The sequence below is a fragment of the Macrotis lagotis genome, chromosome 3 (genome assembly GCF_037893015.1).
Source record: "Macrotis lagotis isolate mMagLag1 chromosome 3, bilby.v1.9.chrom.fasta, whole genome shotgun sequence".
Lineage (NCBI taxonomy): Eukaryota > Metazoa > Chordata > Mammalia > Peramelemorphia > Peramelidae > Macrotis > Macrotis lagotis.
Window position 1 is genome coordinate 205,231,629 of NC_133660.1, and position 25,565 is coordinate 205,257,193.

At 34.8% G+C, this 25,565-nt stretch overlaps 1 protein-coding gene across 2 annotated transcripts in view; it reads right to left on the reverse strand.

Moving 5' to 3' along the window:
• The window catches only part of C1QTNF7 (C1q and TNF related 7), a 153,873-nt gene that overhangs the window by 99,954 nt on the left and 28,354 nt on the right, over window positions 1-25,565 (reverse strand). Inside the window, exon 1 of one of the 2 annotated variants that reach the window (XM_074229765.1) lies at window positions 873-4,632. The exons of the other annotated variant lie outside the window; for it this stretch is intronic. The gene's annotated coding sequence lies outside the window, so the exon portion shown is untranslated. Of the gene's footprint in view, window positions 1-872; window positions 4,633-25,565 lie in introns of those variants that run through there. 2 annotated transcript variants of the gene reach the window in all.

The window sequence follows — 25,565 nt, forward strand, 5'->3', positions numbered from 1 at the left end:
CAGTCTATATCACTTATATTAATAACTATCCATAGTGTGTTTTAACTTTTAAAAAAGTTTCCCAGACTTTAGATTAGTATGGGCATTTCTACTGTGGGTGATTATCCACCTTTGACTGTTAGCAGATACATGGAAAGATACATGGAAAAATAAAGCGAGACTCCTTGGTGAAAGAAAAAATTCAATAGAGCTTCCTCTTCTTATGAGAAAAGTGTCCCTAGGCAAAGGTGACACTTAGGGGGCCACTATACATGAAAGCAAATGGTAGAGTTTTATTACATAGAAACTGATATACTGAGTTGTCAGGGAGTCTAAAACAGGAATTCAAGATACAGTAAAGGGGGTCTGACATCTGTACTATGCTGTGGGGCATATACAGAAACTTTTAAAAAAGATTATCTTATAGGTAAATTAGAAAAATATTTTGCAGATCTCTTATGGCATAGAAAAGATGTCACACCCTTTCCACCTTGGATCCTTCTGTTTCTGACTCACTGACAGCTCAATATATCAATGTCTATGTAATAAGCCACTGTTGGTTACGTTCATGGGTCCTTGGCCCTGCTTCACAGTCTTGTTAAATTCAGTGTTCTTTCCTGTGTCAAAAGTGAGGAGAACTGGCCACCCCAGGGAGAATAGCTCATGAGATTGGATTATGAGAAACAAGAAGGAGGAAACATTCAGTTCCTGCCCCCCTCTCTCCGCCATCTTCATCTCTCTTGCATCAACCCTTTCCCCTCCTCAAAAAAAATCATCGGATATACTCAGAAGAGCAAAGCAGAAGTACCATCGACATTAGCCAGAAGGTTCATTTTTGAACATGTCTCCCCAAATAAAAATTGGAGTAGGGTTTCTTTCAGCTGTTTACTTACATGGATCCCAAGTCCTTCCAGTATCTGAAGCCTTTGATATAGTGCGTGCAGATGTGATGCTTTGGTTCAAAAGCCCTTCATGTCAGCAGGCAGGCAATCATAACTCTACTGGTTACGAATGATAAGTAATTTCCTGATTTGTTCTCCAAAAAAATTTTCCTAGACCCTGGAGGAGGAGGGGCACCCGCTGATGAGAAGTTGTAAGCAGGCAACATAAGGATCCAGTCCACTGACAAAAATTTCCCGATGGGTTGAGTCCCGAAGAAGCATTTCTTGAACACTCTAACGAGAGTAAATATCCTACTCTATCTGTTGGCTTATTACTGAATTCCTCCTTGAGCAACAACACAGACCGTCTGTACAATTGACATTAGCAAACCGTATTACTTCAAGTTAAACACCACTCTGATCTCTTTGGCATGAAAAACACCCAAACAAACTCCAAATAACCACGAATCTGTTTTTGACATATCGCCAAGGATCATTTTGCTTGCTTTTTTAGAAAATATTTCATGTTGTCACAGCATTTCAGAGTTAGAAAGGATGCTAAAGGCTGTTTAATCCTTTATTTATTTTTTTAATAGCTAGGATGATAGATTTAGAGCTACAAGTGACATTAGAGATCATCTTGGCTATTTTCCCAATATGCAGTCAGGAAATTGAGATGGAAAAGTTAAATGACCTACTCATGATCAAAGAAATGATTGAGTGAGACTTTGAATTTAAGTTTTCTGACTTCAAATCCATTATTCTCTCCACTGTATCATAATTCATGATTCCATTTCATTAATTTTTTAAAAAAATTGTTGATGCCTTTGTTTTTCTCATCATAGCCACTTCCCATTGAAATCTGTTTTGTATATAAAAAAGGGATAAACTTCTACTGTGCTAAGAGATTACAAATATTGTCTCATTTGATCCTCACAAATCCCTGGGAGGTAGGTTTTATTATTACTCTCATTTTATAATTGAAAAATTGAGGTTGGCAGAAGTTATTTGCCTAAGGTCACACAGGCAAGTATCTAAGGCAGAATATGAACTTAGATTTTCCTGTCTCCAGGGCCAGTGCTCTATCCATTGTACCACCTACTTGCCAAAAAAAAAAAAACAATTAAGTACAATTCTTTTTTAAAAAAATGACATTTGTCAGACAGCATGCATATTATGCTCCTTTAGTCTCTTACCATTCTCTAAGAGGAGGAAAGTATCTATCATTACTTAATCTCCAGGGCTGAGATTGGTCAATGCAATCAGTCTGGGGTCCTATTAGTATTGTTCTCATAATCTTTTTTTCAGTTATTGTATATATTCTTCTGCTTATTTCATTATGCATCAGTTCACTTAAATTTTCTTGTCTTTCTCAGAATTCTTCATGTTATTTCTTATGGTATAATACAATTCAATTTATGCACCACAATTTATTTGGCAGAGACAGCAATGGGGGGTCATGCTGAATTATGAACCACAAGTTTTATTGGGTACATTTATAGGCATCATGACCTAGTGAATAAAATACTGACTATGAGTTAAAAATAACAACAACAACAGCAAAACAACAAAAACCTGTACCTGTCCTGCCTCTGATACACAATGACTGTGTGACCCTGGGTAAGTTATTTATCCTTTCAATATCCCTGGTAAAGATTTAACATTATGAATTACAGGTCTAGTAAACTCTGATGAAATCACAGGTATAGACTTTTCCCAATCTCTAAACAGTCATCTGTGTTTTTTATGATTTTCTCTAGCAACTCTTTGCATCCTGGAATTATGATTGGAGGAACCAGATAGTTACTTTGTAATCAGAATGAATAGTTCAAGGATTTTAGAAGGTAAAGGGGGCAAATAATTTTAAGATAGAAACTAGCCGGGGTGGCTAGGTGGCGTAGGGGCGGCTAGATGGTGTAGTGGATAAAGCACCGGTCTCGGAGTCAGGAGTACCTGGGTTCAAATCCGGTCTCAGACACTTAATAATGACCTAGCTGTGTGGCCTTGGGCAAGCCACTTAACCCCATTTGCCTTGCAAAAACCTAAAAAAAAGATAGAAACTAGCCAAATCATAACATGAGAGAGCATAATATGATAGAGCAATGTTGGTAATGAAGGAAAGCTGGACCAGAGTTGGGGGTGGGGGGGAGATAAACAAGGATAGAGGGATCAGGGGACCAAATAGGTCATAGGTTCATGGACTAAGACAGAAGGGCCTTAGAAATAATTTAGTCTTAACTTCTCTTTGAAGATGAGAAAACTGACCTAAAAAGGGCCTAGAAGATGTCATCCAGGATGATGAAGGACACTGAGTTCATGTCATACAAGGAGCTATTGGAGGAACTAGGAATGTTTAACCTGAAGAACAGATTTAAGAGAGACATGATTCTGTTTTCAAATATTTGAATGACTTTCACATGAAGGAGGGGATTAAGCAATTCTATTTGGCCTCAGAAAGCAGACTCAGGAGCAATAGGAAGAAGCTGTCTCGAGGTCAATTAAGGTTGAGTGTAAGAAAGCATTGAACTGTTAGAGCTATCTGAAAATGGAATAAACTATTTCCAAAAGAAGATAGGTTTCTCCTACTTGAGAAGCCTTTGAGCACAAGATGCCCTAATATTTTCTAGTATATTATGTAAGGATTCAGATTTGATACAGATTGGACAACATGACTCCTGAGGTCCCTTCCAGCTCAGGAATTCTGTTAAGTGACATGCCCAAAGTTACACGGGTAATACCTGGCAAAGTTGTGATTTGAATCGAGGTCTTCTGACTCCAAGTCCAGTGATCTTTTGTTATGTTATATTATGAGAGTGAGAAAAAGTAAATTTAGTACAAGTGAGAAAAGTAAAGGATAATGATAAAAATCAAAGCTTAGAATCAAGCAAGTAGAGCAGTTCCAAGAATTGATGATAGGTTAATATATACCTTTTAATATGTGACTGAACTGAGTGGAAGGAAGATGGTATTATCGATAAGGAAGTTCATGAATTGTGCAGTCAAGATTTTAGAGGGAAGAAGACTGTTTACTTAGGGCTAAAGTTATTGAGAAATATTGACATGTGACTTGCAAGCTGATAGATTCCAGTAAGGAAGATAAGGAGAAGGCATTATAAGTTGAAGGAATAAATTTAAAAAAAAAGAATGGCAATTGAAAAAGAATTCTAGAGAAATGACCTGGAAGGGGCAATGGTGATGAAAGGGTATGCCAACACATCTTCCCAGTTCTATGGATTAAGGAATTTGGGGATAAGGTGTGGTCTTCAATGGAAAAGGTTATAAGAGTTGTCAAAAGAATTCTATGTTTCTGTTAAAGTGAGGAGGTAAAAGGAGTGTCAGTTTAACAGCTCAATGGTGCAAGTTTATGGAAAATTGAGTAAGACATAACAAAGGAAATAGTGGCATATGGTAGAAGATGGGCAAACTCGTTTTAAGTGGCCCTGGAGAAGAGTAAAGCTGACCATAATGAAGGAAAGGGAAATTAAATTAAGGTCATGAAGCTTTTACATGATGAATTATAAAAAAAAATAGAAGTTTGCCAATGTGGTAAGAAAGTTGCTTCTTTGGTTGAACTTAAACAGGGAAACATGGAGAATTAACTTAACCATAGCTACATTACTGTTAGTATTGTAAGGAGAGCTATAAATTAGTTGAACCATCCTGGAAAGCAATTTGAAACTAATTCCAATTAGACAATAAGCTATGAATACCCTTTGAACCAACAATATCAATACTGGATATATATATATATATATATATATATATATATATATATATATATGTATATATATACCCAGCAGAGATTTTCAAAAAGCTGGAAAACAATTCTTCCTTCTTTCTAGTAAAGAATTTGTAAATAAAGAAAATGATCATTATTTGAGGAATGACTGAACAAATAATGACATATGTATGTAATGGAATATTGCCATTTCACCAGAAGTGGTCAGAAGGACAGATGCAAAGAAATTTGAGAAAATTTGGATGAACCAATGCCGAGTGAAGTGAGAGGAACTAGGACATCAGTTTTACAAAATGATCACAGTAATGTAAAGGTAAACAACTTTGAAAAGCTTCAAACTCTGAACAAGGAAATCCATAATCAATCATGACTTTAAAAAACTAAAGATGAAGCATACCTTCCATCTCTTAAAAAGATGTATTAGACTAGAGATGGAACATGAAACAAACATTTTCAAACATGGCCAATGAACTCATTTGTTTTGCTTGATTATATTCTTATTACTAAAGGAGACTTTTATGTGGGGTGGGGAGTTGGTGTGTATTAATTTGAGAGGCAGAAAAATGCAATAAGGGTCTTGTTAAGCACCTGGGATAGTTTCCCCATGTAGAGAAGCTGAAAAGTCTGCTTCTGAATAAGTGATGATGACAGGGGATGCCCGAGAGATTGTGTAGTATGTATAGATATATTTTTATTCATTTTGTTTGTCTAACCACATAGTGAAAAAGGTGACTCTGCTTATCTATTGAGGCATTTAAAAAGCCTGTCAGCTTTAGCATCAGTCTTTTTTGGGTTATTTTTCTTTCATGTATCCTTTGATGGTGTGATTCCTTTTTCTCAGTGTCTAGTGAGACTTGAAATTGAATGAAATGGGCTAGGTTATAGGGTTTTCTCTCTCTGAGGTTATATAGTATTGGAAAAAAAGCCTTAGTCTTGGTCTTTGCTTCTGTCCTTTTCTGTTTTAAGTGAAGGAGATAAATCTGAAAGTCAGAAGAGTGAGACATAGAAGTCTCTGAATCAGAATTCAAGTTGAGTTTTGCAGCCAGTCCAATATGATGTATCAAGGAGTCAGAAACGACCCAAAGTTCAGTGATAGCTGAGAAGAGGACTCATCTGGCAATCAAACCACATCTAAGTATGAATTTGGTATAGGAATTTAAAGGAAATGTTTGTGTTTGCTCTTGCTACATCTTTGAAGTAAATATCTCTTTGTAAAAGTTAATTGATGCTAAGTGGTTAAAAAGAACTGGAATCTTATCACTGAAATCCAATAGGGAATGTGGGGGTTCCCCATCCCATTGAACTTATCAATATAGAGAAGAAAGTCATCCTCAAATCTCTTAGAGTAACCTGGGACCTCTTGAAGACTAGGCATTGCCTGCTTGACTTTGGGAAAATAGATCAGTATACAAAAGAAAGAAAAATTTGTTAATAAAAGCATTGAAAATGAACATAAGTGAGCAGAAAGCATCTCAGAAGAAACACAGACAAGAAGGGTAATTTTATTATTATAATGTTAAATTTAATATACTTTTAATTAAACCAAACTATATAACACAAGAGTTCATGGGGCCATGTATAATCTTTCTGACTCTTCTTATATGTTAAATTGTTCATTTTTAGTGATGTTCATTAAGTTCATGATAAAAAGTTTTCAGCAAAAACATTATCCCATACCATTGATCTGTTCTGTTTATTCATGTATTAATTGTCAACTGTGTAATATACCAGGTGACAAGAGAAAAATAGTTCTTGCCTTAATTTTTTCATAGTTGAGTAAAAAGAGAAAAGTTACACATAAAATATAAGTATATTAAAACAATAAATAGAGGGTAATGACAATTCTGAGAAGGAGAGATCACATACATTTGAGGGATTCATGAAAGGTTTCATGGAAGATGGGAATTTGAGTTGGACCAAGAAGGAATAATCTCAATAGAAAAAGATGGGGTTCATGACAGTAGAGGTTTAAAATGAATGGATGAATGAATAGATGAATTCCAGATGATTGGGTTATAGTTTAAAATATAGGAATGACAGGATCCTGACCAGAGATGAAATAAAAAAATACCTACCTACCTATATTTTTTCCAAAGGTCTCCTGAGTCTAATAAAAAAGTCTTTAAGGTAGAAAAAGTAGAGGAAAGTATGCCTATACATATCTCCCAAGCTAAATTTTATAGATGGTGGCTATAATGTTGGTAGAAATATAACAAATACAGGAGAGATTAATTTCAGAGAGTCCAGCAATAAAATTAATGACCTTACAATGTTTATATGTGAATGTAAGGGAAACTAGGTGATGCAATGGATAGAGCACTGGCCCTGGAGTCAGGAGGACCTGAGTTCAAATATGGCCTCAGACACTTAATGATTACCTAGCTGGGTGTCCTTAGGCAAATCATTTAACACCATTGCCTAGCAAAAAAAGCAAAAAAACCAAACCAAAACAAAAAGAAAAAAAGAAATTTAAAAAAAAAAATATATATATATATATGTGAATGTAAAAAGCAGATGTAATAAGCAAAGTTGATCTTTATTTAAGAGATCTTAAAGTAAGGAAGCAAATTTGATGTCGTAGCTATCAGTGATGACTAAAACAAAGGTCTGGAAGTATACCCTCATTCAAAAATTATAGAATAAGATGAAAGGAATGAGTGAAATAGCATTACAGGTAATCAATATATACTCATGTGGAAAAATCCAGGAGTCCAAAGGAAAATAAAGTCTTATGAACATTTAGGTGAAGATTATCAGAAGCTGATGTAAAATTAGAATATTCTATATAGACCACCAAAACAGAAGGATTAAATAAATGAGGAATTGAGAAAATGAATCATAAGCCTGGTTTGGAGGTATGATTAATACTATTGAAAGATTTCATTAACCAAATCTGGTGGCATTCTAGTTTGTCTCTTTCTCTCTTTCCTCACCCCTCCCCACTCTCTAGCCAAACAACTAATTCTTAATTGTATTACAATTTTCAAAAGGTAAATTTCAGAAGACTCTTTTCTTAGATCCTTTTCTGACTACAGAAGAAAGCTTGTGTAAATGATCAGAACCTTGATAGGAAGTGATAACTCCTTTTTTTTCTAATTTGTAAGAGAGGAGAGTAAAGCCAGGCATAAGTCCAATAGCCATCCTTTTTTTTTTCAAAGAACAGATTTCAAACTTTCAGAATGTCTGCTCTAAAATTCTAAAGAGAAGTCAGTCTGGAAGGAATGGGAAATCCTGAAGAATAATGTTCTTAAGACACAAAGAGAAATTATTCCAATGAGGAGAAAAAATGGGATTTCTCTTAAGTAACTAATATACATGCATAGGAAACTCATTGACTCTCTTAGACTAAAAAAAATATGTACAAAAGATGTAAACAAGAGTAGATAACAGAAGATGAATATGAAAACATAATACAACCCTTTAAGAGTGGTTTCAGAAGTACTAGGTCAGAATGAGCTAAGTTGTCAAGAAAACCATTAAATTGGTTTTTTACAAAGTTACATTGGAAAAAAAGAAGAAAATGGAAGACAGAATAGTACCACTGTTCAGCGTGAATAGGATGATAATAGAAAATCGAGAGAAAGTAGAACTATTCAACTCTTATTTTGCTTTTGCATTTTCTATCAAGGAGGATCTTTGGTCTGAAAAGAATGAAACAAAATTTTCTAATATAGTGTTGAAATCCAAACTGAGTAAGGTAACTAGATTCTTTAGGAGTTTATGTCATCATGCCTAGATGAACTATATCCCAGGGCAATGAAAGAATTGGTGGATATGATTACTGATGTTTGAAATATTGTGGAGAATAGGAGAGGTGCTATAGAAGAAGGGAAAACATACTGTTTTCAAAAAAAGGTAAAACAATGGACAGTAAATTAAAGGTCTGGAAACTTGACCTTGATTCTTGGCAAAATTCTAGAATGTATTGTTAAAGGGATTGTTAGGGAATATCTAGAAGGAAGCAGTAATCATAAATGTTCAGAATAGTTTCATCAAGAAAAAGTTTGGTTAGACTAGCCTTATTTTATTTTTTGATAGAGATACTTAACTATCAAAAGCAAGAATGGGTTTGGATATTAACTGTTAGAGACAGTACTCACATCAACAAAATCATGGATCCTTTAAAGTATTAAAATGTTAGATTAGTATATCAAGGAATTTATAAATAACTCACACTTACTATCTATGTCACTCTGGACAAGTCACTTAACCCTGATTCCCTCAGTTTCCTCATCTATAAAATGAGCTGAAGGAAAGAGGAAAACTACTTCAATATCTTTGCCAAGAAAACTTCAAATAAGGTCATAGAAAGTTGAACACAACTGAAATAACTCCATAACAACATCAAGGGATTATAGTTCATATAATTTACCTACTCTTTTTTTGTTTTTTTCAAGTCAATGGGCAAGTGACTTGCCCAAGGTCACACAGTTAGGTAATCATTAAGTATCTGAGGTCACATTTGAACTCAGGTCTTCTGACTACAGGGCCAAGTGTTTTATCCACTGCACCACCCAGATGTCCTTTAATTTACCTATATTTTAATGAAGAATCTGACAAAGGCTCTCATATGGACAAGAGATGTGGGATATATGACATGATAATTAGATGGATTGAATGATTTACCCACAAAGAGTAGCCCTTAATGGCTCAATGTTAGTTTAGCAGAATTTATCAAGTGCAGTGCCTCAGAAATCTGAGCTTAGTTTTATGTTGTAACAAGAAAATATCCTATGGAGGGCAAAGTTTGTTCTTGGACACATTTTTTCCCTCTTTTTCCTCATTAAAAGGAGAGGGATAGATTCCTTCGAAATCATTCCTACTTCTTATCATACCTCTTACTATCTATACCACTTCCAACCCATACCATTTCCTACTAAAGTCAACTCAAGGCAATATAGCCTTCCCTTTTGGTACCTGCTTTTACTTGGAGGCCTCTTATACTCCCCGATCCCTTTCTTCTCTCATGGGGGAGAAGAATACACAGCCTGTCCTTTTAAAATGACATTTGGCTACAGATTCAATGTTTGAGCCTAGAAGCAAATTAATTCTCATGTTCATATGATCTTTTCTCTCCTATTTTGAGAGGCTTATTAAGATGATTAATTATTAATAAATAATAAAAGCTTAAATTCCCAGGCTGGAATAATAATGGATTATCAGGATAGCATCAGACTTCATCCTTTTAAAATCTTTGTTTTTTCTCCCCCTCTTTGCTCTCTCTGGCCTCAAACAATATATAGAAGAAGTAATACCCAGCAAAGTTTTATATTTTTTAAAACAGGGAATGCAAGGAAAAAATATAGCTCCTGTTGAATGACAGAAATAGGGAGAGAAAAGTAAGGAGAATCTCAACCTCCACCTTTCTTCAGTTAAGAAAAGATAGTCACAAAGAGTTGGACCTGTCTGAATAACTGAACAACAATATCATTTGAACAATATCACCTGATGTAGACAGTGCCAGGTCTTTGTTGGCAATGACTTCCTTTTTTCTGGGTCATAGCAATTGCAGTAGCACTTGCCAGGATTTCTCTCCATTGGGGCTCCTTCCTAGAGGATAGCTGAGAGCATTGGTTTGGAAACATGACTATTATTAAGACTTTTTGGGTTAAAGGTCCTAGGTTATCTCTACTTGGATCTAAGAAGACATAGTATTCAAGGTGGTGTTGATAGTTTGACCTGTCTGGGACATATTGCCTCCCATCTCTCCTTCAGTTTATCTTGATGCTTTAGCTAGTCTGGTTTGTACCAGTTAGTTGGCTGTTGATTGGCTCCGTTTCCATAGGAATTGTTTCCCTGGACAATGACTGTAATGGTTAAGCTGAAAGTAGAGTTGGTGATCTGGGAGGTGTTGGCCACTTTCAGGGTTCCTGTGTCTGACTGTTGGAGTTGTCTGGTTAACATTTGTCACTGATAGTAAAGAGGAAGGTAGATTCCTTCACCATTTTCCTCCAGGCAAAGGAATTAGGTTAGAAGCAGGCTTGTGAACTGGTAATCTTAACTATTATTGTTATCATAATTGTGATGTTGTGTGTGTGTGTATGTGTGTGTTTGTGTGTGTGTTGTTTTTCCTGCTCTGTGTTCTTTAAATCATTCTGTGAATATCTATCATCTGACATGAAAGTCTAGTTATTAATTTTTGACTTTCAGTGGAAGTTTTATCTTGCCTAAAGCTGAATCTGACTCAAAAATATACTTAATTCATAAGAACTCAGCACTTAAACATAAGCAGCACAATTCACAGCATTCCATTCCAAAAACTGTATTTCAATAGATTCTACATTATCTGACTATACTCTCCTTTGAAGACTGAAAAATGCCTTCTTTCTGACTTTATTTTAAGATTTTTTTATTGAAAACATTAAAATATGGGCACCGCTTCAAAGCATAGTTTGTTTGTAATTGAGATGCCTTCCCTGGTTTACACAGCTTACTAAAAATTAATGCTAAGAGCTCAAAAAAGCTTGGAATTCTCACCAGTTTCCATTTCTAAGAGTAGTTTTATAAAAGACTAAAAATAAAAATGAAAATTCCCCTTGAAAAAAATGCTATTATGAGAGCTCATTCCCACTCAACTCCCAAACCCTTAATATCTTTTAGAGATAGTTTCCCCTATTTGGATCTTTCAGCAGGATGATATGAGGCAAATATTTAGTAAATGTATTTGAAGCTAATACTTATTATTATTATTATTATTTTGTTGTTGTCTAATAATAATCTAAACAAAAACTTAAACAATATTAACAAAACACAGTCTATCACATAAAGTGGTTAACACTTTTTTTCAGATAGGCGGAATACTAATAATTGTCCTTAGTAGAATAAGTTAAAAACAGAAATTCTTCAGGAATATGTCACTTCACAAAGCAATAGCAAAGAAAGATAATACATATACACTACTAGACTTACGAAATGAATTTAATCTTGACTTATTTCTAGAAGGAGCCTTCAAAAAACTAATAGTCAAGAGGAGAATACAAAGATTTTGAACAACATCCATATTAATTTGAGCAACAATGTGTTGACAAAGGAGTGTTAGACCTTTAATTTAACAATGATAGAATCAAGCATATTTTTATAGAGGTTCATGATAACAATACAAGAAGAGATCACTGTTACCAGAAATTACAGAATGTTCATTTTTAAGGATTTGATCAATGCAGATTTTGTATGGAAATGATAAAAATTGTTTAATAGATTATTTCAGGTTGCAAAATTTAGCACCTTCTAAATACTTATAAGGACATGATCAAGTGATTAGAATTATATAATCCTTCATAAACTAACAATTGACAAATTCCCATTCTACTCTGCAAAATATTCTGTAGTCAACAAATCACTAGAATTGAGCATTAGCATGGTAAAATGGAGGTCCAGTCCATGAACCCAGTCCTTATGAACATATAGAATATATTCAATTGATTCTTCCCTTAAATGGATTTAAGCATGGTATTTAAACTACATGGTAAAGATGAAGCTTTTTGTTTGTTTGGTCAGAAGTGGACGGCATCAAAGAAGGCCAAGATCAGTGTCTTTTCTCTGGCTCTTCTATGACTAGCTGATAATAGAGCAGCTTCTCAGTGAAACTAGATCTTATAGTCCTTTATCTCTCCATTTGTACTATTGCTATGAGTATATGATCTTGCTAATGCTTCTGTATTTTTTGTGTCTATTCTTTTTTGCTTTTTAGATGAAGGCGTTTGGAGAAGCTCATAAGTTTCAAAAAGTCATGAGCGTGATCCAATGGTGGGTTCAGGAGCATAGTCTAGGCAGGGTTCTCTTCAGTGAATTTTTTTGGAACATGTTTACCAAGTTGTTCATACTCATTTTTATCATTTTCTTGGCATCACTCTAATTTCTTTTCCTAATTTTGCCTCTACCATTCATATCTTTCTTTAACTCTTTCAGGATTTTTTGTCAGGCCTGGGTCCAAATAGTGTTTTTCTTTAAGGCTTTATGAGCTTTTCAAGTTGTCTTCTCCTGAGTTTATGTTTTCATCTTTTTTTTGCCATCTTGGTTACTTTTTTTATGGTTAAGTTATTTGTTTATTTGTTGCTCATATATCAGTCTATTTTCTGATTTTGAACTTTATGTCAACTTGGGCTCAATGTTGGGGGTGTATAGGCATTTTCCCAAGTTTCGGACTTTCTCATGCTGCTATTTTCAGAGCTAGTAAGGGGGAGGGGTGTCACATGAAAACTCCACAAAAGGCAAGAGATCTATGTAACTACATGTTGCCATACTAAGCAATCATAATCTCCAAACTCTATGGAGTGAAAAACTCTAAAAATATGGAGATGTAATAGAAGAAATAAAAATCATATAGAATAGGTTAACATAGATAACATGGATAACATGTCATCCTGTCTCTAAAACCTGCATTTAAGGAGGAGGTCAAAAAAAAAGTTTTCATTTCCCATTTGGGTCTACACTCTTTTAAACTCTTCAGACTTCTCCATCATGACCCAGAACTTTGTCACTGGAATATCTCATCATCATGCAGAAACCAATTGGTCTTGCTACTTGTATTTCATTGGTACCCTCTGATTGGAGGATGGCACCATCAACTATAAAACTTTCATTTAAGGAGATGATCCTGGTCAGACATTTCTTTCTTTTTCATCTGAGTCTGCACTCTTTTGGACCTCATAACTTCTCCCAAAATTTCTCCTCTCCCACTGTCTACTCTGGATACTTTTTCCATTACCACTATCTATTTTCAATTTCCTTTTGCATATATTGTCTTCCCTTTTTATATTGCAAGCTCCTTTAAGGGGAGAGATGGTTTTTCCTCTTTCAGACCTATAAACCCAACTTTTAACACAGCATTTGACACATCTTCCTGCCTGCCTGCCTGAATGTCTGCTATTGGAGTTATCTTGAAGGTATTTCTAGTGACTCTTCAGGTGATGAGCTTGCATCTCAACACCTTCAATTATCAAAATAAAAAACCCTAAACAATAATTTTATCTATCTGATCAAAAGTCTGCCAAAGATTAAAAATAAAAGAATAGTTGAATAGCAATTTGTTACAAGGCCATTTCTATCTAAACTTCACTATATAAAGATGGGATTGATATGAAATAATAATATACTTATATAAAACCACCATATACTTATGTTGCCACCATATACTTATATAAAACTATAATTTACATGCTCCAATTTGGAACTGAAGGACTTTGACCTGAATCAAGGAACCTTTTTACTAATTTTGTAACCTTGAAAAAATAATCTCCTGTCTTTCCTCAGTTTCCTCAGCTGTAAAATTATATAGATGAACTTGATTATCCTTGATATTCTTTCTAATTCTAAATGCTATCCTCATCAGAAAGCTACATTATCCTATTTCATCCCCTTGATGATACTGTGAGGTGTAGGTAGGATGATTATAATCTCCTTTTACACAATGAGAAAAGTTAGGTTTAGGTGAAATTTTCTTTCCATGGATACAGTTTGCTTTCATTCCTAGGGTTGGGGGGACAGCAGGGAGAGGTTATTTAGAACAAATGCTTTACTGAAAACTAGCTTTTTCTTACTCAACACAGATCAGATTCCAGTTAATAATAATTGAATACAAATTAATCCAAAGCAAAACTTAATTAAGAAGGTAAATATTTTGCCAACAAGCAAGCAAAAATAAACTCAACCAAAGTCAAACTGAAAGGACTACTGCATCATTCATTCAGTGAGCAAACATGTATTGAACACCTATTGAAGTGTAATGCACTATTCACACTGCTAAGGGAAATACAAAGAAAATTAAAAAAGGATCTTTTCCTCAAAAAGCTTATAATATAGAGGGAAATTGTTATTTATGGAGACAGATTAAAAAAAAACAAAATCTGGGTATTCTAGAAGTCCTCTGAGTCCAAAATACACTAAGCACAGAAAAGAGGTGATTTACAGCTGAGAAAGGGGTAGGATTGGGCAATACTATAGATGGCTTCTTAGAGAAAGAGGTACCAGAACTGATCTTTCAAAGATGAGAAGGATAGAATGGACCATAGAGGATCATAGGGTCAGGTAGATGGGGCATTCCAGACACAGGGAACTAAGATAAATTGGACAGGTAGGATATGAATGAGGGATAGTGTAAGCTCAGCTAGATACCAGAGCATATAAGGAGAACAGTGTGAGAGAAGTTTTTAGATTATTTATTATTTGACATTATCCATTGTTTTTGTTTTCTATATCATCTCATACCTACATTAAGAAATTGTAAAAGGATTTCTTGTTATTTGAATTATTTGGTATTTGAGTCAGGAGAAGAGTTTGAATCCAGCCTCAGACTCTAGTCACTTACTGTGTGACCTTGGACAAGTCACTTAACCTTGATTGCCTTGCACCCAGAACTATCCCTGATTTATCCTGATTTATATCTGGTTTTATTTTCTACCTTATTTATATCTGGCTAGAACCAGATGGCTCTAGAAGAGAAAGTGAGACTGGAGACTTAACCCAGCCCCCCTCACTCAAATCCAATTCACGTCCACGAAATGGTATCAGTTCTCTGATGTCATGACCTTCTTTGATAACAAAGGACAAACAAATCATCATTATCACATTATGAACAGACTATAGAAGTAGTGTAATCCTGTGCAAGGTTTTATGGGCATAAATTATTAGCCTGGGGACAGTAAATTTATTTTTGTTTTTTAATATTTTAGTAATTATTTCAATGTAATTTGCAATCTCTTTGATTTCACTTTATGCCATTAAAATATTATTCTGAGAAGGGATTCATAGACTTTGCCAGACTGTCTAAGGGGTCCACTACACAGAAGAATTTAAGAACCTCTGGTTTAGACTCATTTTGAGATGGGACACTTAACATCTCTTTAAATATTCTTTGGAGACTGAATAAGATGATGTTTTCCCTAAAGGTCAAATGCTTTGGCCATATCTACAACTATTTGGCAAGCTTCCTCAAAAAAAGAGACTAGGTTATGACCTAAATAGGGTGTGAATAAACTTTTATAGAGTGCCAACTATGTGTTATTTGCCTTTAAAGTTGCCTCCATAATGGATACTCTGGGAAGTAATTCCAGATACATGAGTGTGAGAAGTCAGAGACAAAACTACATTGCAGTCTATAATTATATTCTGGGGTGAGGATCAGACTGTGTCTCAGTCCTCAAAGTCAATAATTCAAAAAAACTTTTTTAAATTGCTAAACAAGGGATCCTATTTTTGCCACACAAAGGGAACATCCAACATCCACTCTGCCTTCAGTGTGGACAGATTGTTTAGTTCTTTTTCCCCAGAACTCAGATGTAGTGCAGACATAACACAGCTGTGTAAGCTGGGGGGGGGGTGCGTGGAGGGGACACACATTCTGGGTACTTTCTTTTATTATCAATATGCCTTGAACTTGCTTCCTTCTGGGCTAGTGTATTGTTTGCCCAGGAAATACTCTCAAGCTGACCCTTGCTTATTTTAGACCAGAAATGATGACAACTCTGGCTTGCAGTGCATATGATCTATTCAATGGTCAGTCATACAATATGCTCTGCTATCTTATGGGATTTACTAGAATGAATAGGTGATGGGACATCAGGGGCCCCAGATGAGAGTTCCTCTTTGATTCATTTACAAAACAAAATAATTCAAGGCATAAATTGGGTGTGAACAATGCTTCATTCACTTTGGAAGGGGTAAAGCAATTTGAGCTATTAGATGAAATCATATAATGCTGTACCAAAAGTGTATTGGGACTGATTGGAAAAAATCATCATAGCTCTGGGCATATGCAATTTAGAGAAGCAATTTCAGCAGCTGTTTTTGCTGGTAAGCCTGGGAACAATTTCAGGAGCTAGACCCTTGTGTCTGTAACTAGAGAACAGGAATAGGGGACAGGGTGAAGATTGAGTCTTTCTTCTCCTCTACCCCACATGGGCCAGAGGACATCCTTGTGAATTTAAAAAGGTTAAAAGAGTTGGACTTCCCATTTGTGTCTCTAACAATGTTCTTGTAACATTAAGAGCTGGAGGTAGCACCTGAACCGGAAGTTGAGAGACATGTCACACTCAGATTTGATACACTAATGAGGAAAGGCAGATTCAGAAACCTAGAAGGGAGACTTCATCAGCTTTTCAGGTCAATACCAACCCTAAAAGGAACTTCATGAGGACTCCACAAAGAGCAAAAAGGACTTTCATCCAACCAAGAGCTACCTTTTTTGTCATATGTGATAGATATTTAAATATGAGCCAAATTTCTCTTGGACTTTGCATATTTTTATGTCCCAGTATGTCCTAGATATTAGGGGAGATTATTCTTTAAACCAACTGTTATTTACCAAAAAGCTAATTCTGACTGGCTCATTGTTAAAACATGGGCAACATACTGGATGGGATCTCTTGAATATTGCACAATATCAGCCCCTTTAGTTATTCTTAGAGTCCTTAGAAGAGAAGTAGTCAACTGGGTACCTGGTCCCACAATTTGATTGAGGGAAGTTTTAATTAGTGAGTCAAAAGGGGAGTTGAATCATATATTTATAAGTTGTCACCCCTCTTAGGATGTAAACTCCTTGAAGGCAAGGGCTGTTTCTTTTTGTCTTTATATACTTGCCTGGCCCAAAGAAAGTGTTCAGTAAATAATTGTTGATTGATTGATTAAATTAGGCCATGGGAATAATCAGGAGATAGATATAAAACATATCAAAGAGGTATAATTAGCAAGTTTTGGCAATTGAATAGATTGCCTTTCTTCGCTACTGTATGCCCATCTTGTCTGTACTCAGTCATATTACATGTTGATTTTCTCTTTTCAATGTAAGTTCTATTAAGGTAGAAATATATTTTATAGTGAGTGTTGCATGTTTTTGCATTTCTTAATATCCGTAGGGTTTGTGTTAGATCCCTTAAAATTTGTGGTAGAGGTGATAAAAGGTATTTATAGTTGGTTCTCAGATCTAGGAGAGTAGATTTCAAGATATAAAAAAAAAGAAGAGGTAGGACTTAAAAAACATTCCACAGTATCGATAGGAAGTTATGAAAAACAAAATTCTGAAGACAGAAAAAGAAACAATTCTGATGCAAAGGAAGAGGAGGAGATGTCTAAAAATATACCTGTTGCTGCACAGGGAGCTCACCAACTGACTACGATTTCTACAAGATATGGGCAGAAGGCAGCAGCAGGGGCAAATAACAGAGGAACTGCATGTCCTGATGCTTAAAGAGGTGTGGTTGGAGTGCTGAAACTGAGAATGAATGGATTATTGGAATTATTGTAAAAGAACTTATTACTGAAAAGGGGAGGATTGAAAAGGGGAAAGGATTGCTGTTTGTGAGGGAGCAGGGAGACAATGCTAGTTGAAGAATGAGAGAAGGCAGAGCTAGTCAGCCCTTTTTTCCCTTCTGTCATCTATGTCCAGGAGAATTCTCTTAGGACTGGAAAGGGCATAAAAATGAATATGGGGGTTGAAATCCAAGACAGAGAGGAATAAATAAATGGACAACTGGTTTTCTTTGATGAGTTCAAGACATTTGGTTCAGATAAACAATTTCCCAGCAAACTGAAATAAATGACATTTAGACTTAGAGACCCACTGTCTGTGATCATTGGACAGGTGTCCAGAATGGGAAAAATATTATAAAACTAGATAAGAGCAATTAGCTTTAAATAAAGGAATATAGTGAAGCAAGAATATTATAGGGCTAGAGCACTGGCCCTGGAGTCAGGAGGACCTGAGTTCAAATCCAACCTCAGACACTTAAGAATTACCTAGCTGTGCGGCCTTGGGCAAGCTACTTACACTTAACCCCACTGCCTTGCAAAAAACCTAAGGGAAAAAAAAAAGAAAGAATATTATAGGGCACTGAATTTTATTTGGATTTTTTGGAAAAATCTATAAGCTTTTTTTTTTTAGGTTTTTGCAAGGTGCCCAAGGTCACACAGCTAGGTAATTCTTAAATGTCTGAGACTGGATTTGAACTCAGGTCCTCCTGACTCCAGGGCTAGTGCTCTATCCACTGTACCACCTAGCTGCCCAACTATCTTTATTTCTTGAGGAAGTTTAACTGATGTAAATCAATCACCATAATGAGGAGAAAAAAAGTGTTTAAAAATTGATTGTTTTGGATCTAAGAGGATATATGTGGCATCCAAAGGCAGTTCTAGTTTAAAATGTAAATTTGTATGTAAAATTTAAATTTGTATGTTATGAGATGTATTACCTCATCAAACATTGAGAAAAAGTGGAGGAAAAATAAGCTTACAGAAAGCCTGCCAAGAGACCCAATGCTAGATCATCTTGTGGGCATTTAAAGATGAGTCACTGAATCACAGAGTTTTCATATCGACATGAACCTGAAAATAGAATACAAAAATGGTCATGCATTCTAAACCTAAAAAATAAAAAATCTCCCTTATAGCAAAATGGACAGATGGCCATCTAATCTTTGAAGATCTCAAATACAAAACAATTCATCACTACCTGATTACAGACTCTTGGACAGCTCTAATTCTTCTGAAGTTTTCCCCATGATCTAAACTAATCTCTTTGAATCTTTCCCTCTTGTGACTAAACTAAATAAGTCAATCCTATTTTCATGTGATAGCCATTCGGATACTGGAGGGCAGCTATCTTGTCACCCCCAGTTTCCCTGTCCAATCCTGATATATCTCATGTTCCTTGACTTTTCAATATCTTTCCCAATAGGTAGTACCCTAGAATTGGGGCAATAGCCCCAGTTATGTCAGGGAAGAGTTCATTGCTATTTTATACCCTCTCATTCCTGGAAACCATACCTCTCAGTGTAGCCCCAGATCCCATTAGCTTGTTGACTGCTGTGCCATGCTGTTGTCTCATGCTGAGTTTGCAGTATAATAAAACCCCCAAATTTGAAATCTGGTCATTTGGGCTTTAAATATAATAATCTTTCTAATATGTCAGGGAAAACTTTCCAATAGTTGGAGTTATTAAAAAGGAGAATGGGATGCCTTATGAATTTAAAAAAGATTCTCATCACTAGATGTTTTCAAAAACAGACTAGATGATCACTTGTCAGAAGGTTACAAGAGCGGTTTATGTTTCTGATAGGTGTTTGATGAACTCTTCTGATGCCTCTTCCAACACTATGTGGAAGTATATAAATTCTTAGAATTATTACTATTAATTCTTAGAAGTTTTTTTACCAGAGACCCAGAAGATTGAAGTAACTTTTTAAAGATCACTTAACTAGTTAGTGATCATAACACTAATGGAATACTTTGGAACATTGATCAAACCATAATTCTGAGTACAGTAGCTAGGTGCTCAATGCTAATGAATTGAATCAGGTCCTGAGAAAGATTTAGAGGAGAGTAGGTGGCACAGAATTATTTGTAAGATTTGAATTATAGCTCAGGCCTCCCTGGTCTCATTGCCATGCTTTTTTTCTCTTCCATAACTGATTTATTGCTGTCATACTAAAAGATGTCAAAGCATTTTACCTTCATTCTGGACAGAAAACTAAAATGAAGGCTTCATTTTTCTATTCTTACTGAACCAAAATAGGCCTGTAGAGGGATTCTTATTCAGTAAAAGGATGTTTTCCAGGGATGTATTCTTGTCTTCTAAGATGAGACCAATATACAGTGAGAAATATAAATGATAAACAATAGTTAATTAATAATTAACAATTATTAACAAAACCGATGAACAATAATTAACAAAGTTATTCAGTCAGTCAAGAAGCACCTTCTGTACAAAAATGTAAAAATGATAGTCCCTGTTCTCAAGGAGCCCTCAGTCAAATTAAGGATGAAATATACAAAAAAACCCCTACATAAAATAAGATATTTATAGGATAAATTGGAGATGATCAGTAAAGGAAAAGCAATACTTTTAAGTGGTTAATGAAAGGTTTCTTTTAGATGTGATTTTAGTTAAAATTTGGGATAAGGAGACAATTCCAGGAATGGAAGAAAGTCATTGAAAATCCCTGGAATGGGAAGATGAATTTTATTATATTAAGATCAGCAAGGAGGCCAATTTCAATGGATTACAAAAAGTAAGAGTGGGAGGAGGGAAAGAGTAAGAAGACTAGGGAAAGGAAGGAGCATGCAGTTTATGAAGGATTTTGAGGATCATACAGAGAACTTTATGTTTTATCCTGGACATGAAAAAAAACCATTAGAGTAAATAAAATAAATGAATAACATGGTCAAACATTTGCTTTAGGGAGACCATATTGGCAGTGGAGTGGAAGGTGAATTGGATTGGGAGAGACTTGAGGTACAAATACTAACCAAAAGACTTTTAAAAGTGATGAGGAGCAACATCAAGGTAGTGGCAGTATTAGAAGAGAGAAAGTGGTATATATGAGAGAAATTATGAAGGTGAATTCAACAGAATGGCAACAAGAGCTGGATATGAGGTGAAAGAGAGTGGGGAATCAAAGATATTTCAAACCTGAATGTCTAGGAGGATGATGATATTCTCAAGAGAAGTAAGAAAGTTATGAAGAGAGAAGAAAAAAACTATAAACCAATTTTCCTAATGAATGTTGAGGCAAAAATGTTAAACAAATGCTAAGAAGGAGATTGTAACAATATATCAGACAGATCATACACTATGATTACATTGGATTCATATCAGGAATGCAGGGCTAGTTCAATATTAGGAAAACTATAGGTATGATTGACTGTATCAATAACAAAATCAACAGAAATTATCTCAATAGATTATCTATTATCTATTATCTATCTAAAAAACCCTTTTGACAAAATACAAAACCGATTCCTATTAAAGACACTAGAAAGCTTAGCAACAAATGAAGCCTTTCTTAAAATGATAAGTAGTATCTATCTAAAATCAAGACCAGGCGTTATCTGTAATGAGAATAAACTGGAAACCTTCAGATCAGGTATGAAGCAAAGATCTCCATTATCATCACTATTATTCTAGCAGTAAGACAAAAAAAATTGAAGGAATAAAAAATAGGGAATAAGGAAGAAATGATATGCTGGATTGCTTAAAGCAGCCTAGAAAATCAACTACAAAACTAGTTCAGACTATTAACAACTTTAGCAAAATTACAGGATCTAAAATAAACCAAGAAAACTCATCAGGAAGAGATAGAGAACTTCTATTTAAAATAATAGCAGACAATATAAAATATTTGGGAATCTATCTGCCAAGACAAACCAAGGAACTATATGAACATAATTATGAAATGGTTTTTACACATGTAAAGATAAATTTTGCACATCATTATGCCAAGCAAATAAAATAAAATGACAATTCTAGCTAAATTAATTTATTTAGTGCCATACAAGTTTACCCCTATCCTCTCCAACATTTATCATTCTCCAATTGATAAATAGTCAAAGGATATGAAAAGACAGCTTTTAGAAGAAGAAATCAAAACTATCTATTTAGATTTCGATGAAAAAGTACTCTAAATTAATTAGAGAAATTCAAATTAAAACAAATCTGAGGTACTATTTCATACATATCAGATTGACTAACATGACAAATGTTGGAGGGAATGTGGAAAAATTGATGCATTAAACATGTTTGATGGAGTTGTGAACTGGTTCAACTCTTATGGAGAACAATTTGGAACTGTGCCCAAAGGACTATAAAATGATGCATACCCTACTAGTTCTGTATATCAAAGAGATCAAAGAAAAATGAAAGTATTTTTGTATGAAATATTTATATCAGTATTTTTATTGTGGCAAAGAATTGGAAATTGAGGAAATACCCATTTGTACAAGTTGTAGTATATGATTATGATAAAATATTATTATGCTATAAGAAGTAACAAGGCATTTGTTTCAGAAAAAAACTTGGAAGGACTTCTTTGAATGTATGCAAAGTTAAGTGAGCAGGACAGCAATAGAGTAGATTATCAACTGGGAAACCCTTAGTTACTCTAATCAATACAATGATCTAAGAAAATTCCAATGGACTCTCAAAGGAAAAAACTTGTCTGTTTGGAGAAAGGACTGATTAACTCTTGACTGCAGTTTGAAGTATATTTTTAAAACTTAATTAATTTTTTCTGTTTGCTTTTTTTGTAACTTGTCTAAAATGGAAATGTTTTGTGTGGCTTTACATGTATAATTGATATATTTCTCAATGACTGAGACAGGGAATTGAGGAAGGAAAGAGAGAATTAAGAATTTAATTTTTTAAAGAATGCTAAATGTTAAATATAGCTTTTTAAAAATAGAAAAGGAAAGAAAATTTAGTAAATCAATGAACACATCTAAAAAATAAGATATTATATGCTGTGCCTCATACCTGTGAATCTCAATTTCTGCAAAAAAGGATAGGGAGAGGGGTTGGAATCTTTTTATGTCTCTTCTTGAGGTTAAATTTGTAGTTTATAAGTTCAGAACATTAAATTTCTATTGTTTTATGGTTACTCTTCTATTTTTGGTGGATCTGTGAATTGATGCAAGTATTTTGGAAAATAGATTGAAATGATTTCATGCAGATAATTATGGAATTCCATTCCACTTCCAGGCATATAGCCCAGAGATCATTGAGAAAAAGAAAAGCTCTATATATACCTAATTATTTATAACAGTACCTTTGTGTTGTAGCAAAAATAACCCAAATAACCACACAACCCAAAACACAACAAGTAGATCTAGCCCATTCCCTTGAAAATGACTAAAATTGTTGTACATGAATGAAATGGAATATTAATATTCTATAAGAAATGAACAAATAGGACCACGAATAGTAAGCAAAGACTTAAATGAACTGCTTCAAAGGGAGATAAGCAAAACCAGGAAAAGATGATCATAAAACAATAGGAATCTCTCTTAATTGATGGAAATCAATGTCTCACAACTGAAGAATGGGGTGGAGTTGCAAAAAGAAAGGGTACTCTATTAACTCTATTGGGTTCTGCAGCTGCTTTGAGCATTTCTGGTTTCTAGTTTTCTGAAGATAGATGATGTCAATACCATTTCAGATTGCTGAGGGGAAGGTAAGACTCTGAGAAGAAGCTGACATATGAGTCCTTTTTCCCAGCTTGCTATATTAAAGACTTTGGGGAATCTTCCCTTGGATGAGATCTCTTGCCTCTCTTATTTCTTTTTGTCTCTCTGTCTCTCTCTCTCTCAGCAATGGGGTTAAGCGACTTACCAAAGTCACACAATTAGGTAATTATCAAGTGTCTGAGGTTAGATTTGAACTCAGGTCCTCCTACCAGGGCTGGTGCTCTATCTACTGTGTCACATAGCTGCTCCTGTTGAGATTTCTCTTGGTTGAACTGAGCTACCTCTCTCCCAATGGGAGAGCTCCTTTTGCTGTATTGTCTTGTATATATTCTTATATATATTATATATATATATATGTATATATATGTTATACATATATTATATATATATATATATATGTTTTCTCTATATCTATCTTGCTATTAAGTTGGATAAACTTATTTCTTTGCTATTTCTTATATGTATTTAGAAAGCTTGGACCCTTCTTTTCCCATCAATGAAAAACAATCAGAAGTTAGCTTGACCATGAAAATCACATTCCCTAGAATAATAAAATTTAAGGGATATAATTCTAGTCTGGTGTCTCTTTCTGAAAAAAACAGAGTGGTGACTATTGGACTCAATGGCCTGCTTCCCATCTTGGAAATAAAATCTCCTTTGGATAAAAGGGTGGGGGAGAGAAGAAGCTAGAAATGTCTACTCTGTTTCCTTTTAAGCCACACAACAAGGCCTTCTGCTAACATATAGAGTAACTCATAGCTCTCTCTATATGTATATTAATAAGATTACAATGTGGCATTTGTCCAAAAGATCATGAGATTGACACAATCTTTGTGGGATAGTAGTTAGAGCAAGGTGGAGATCTCTGCATTATATTTATTCCTTTAATCATCTAAGTGACTCCTAAGATGAGTCTTAGACTCTGGCAGTAATAAAGAAAGTGTGCCACTCTGAATACCAACTAGTTTCCCCAGAAGCAATGACACCACGTATGCCTATTCCTATAAGAATAGCTGCATACTCTTAAAATCATTTTCCATTACAAATGGAACTAAGTAGGATTTTAAAATTATCATAGACAGACTCTGCATTGCTTACCTTTCAAATGATAAGCAAATATTGGTTTAGTTGAATTGAATTTTAATTTACTAAAGTAAAGACTCTTTGTTCTTGTTGCTTTGTCTTTGTTGTTGTTTTTGAGTCATCTCAGTAGTGTCTGACTCTTCATTACCTCATTTGGGGTTTTCTTGGCAGAAATACTTGTGAGGTTTGCCATTTCCTTCTCCAGCTCATTTTACAGATGAGTAACTGAGACAAACAGGATTAAGTGACTTTCCCAGAGTGACATAGCTATTAAGTTTATTTGAACTCAGTTCTTCCTGGTACACCATCTACTGTGCCACCCAGCTGCCCTTGTTCAGTTATGGTCAACTCTTCATGTTACCATTTAGGGATTTCTTGGTAAAGATACTGGAGTTGTTTGTCATTCCCTTCTCTAGTTGATTTTGCAGATGAGGAAACTGAGACAATTAGGGTTAAAGACTTGCCCAGGGTCTCATAGCTAGTAAAAGTCTAATGTTAGACTTGAACTCAAGGATATGAGTCAGTAAGATTATTATCATTCTAAAGGTTCAGTGTTTTATCCACTGTACCAACTAGCTACTCTAAGGAAGGTCTTTACCTGACTTATGTTTCAAGTTCCTGGTTTCTAGTAGACTATTTCTTTTTAGAATGAAGAAGAGATCCCAAGAAAAAGAGAAGCTGAATTAGAACACAGGTTACACATAGAAGGTAGATATCATCTTTCTTGTGGGACTTCACATAACATTTTTGTACCTCTTTAATTCAATTTTCATGAAATATTATGAATTATAGTTACAAGTACTTGTGTCTTCCATGACCCCCATATCCATGTTGTTGACTTGCTAACAAGTTAGTCAACAGACATTGATTAAGAGACTACTGTGATATGGATGTAGGGGGTAATAATAATAATAATAATAAACTAAATAAAA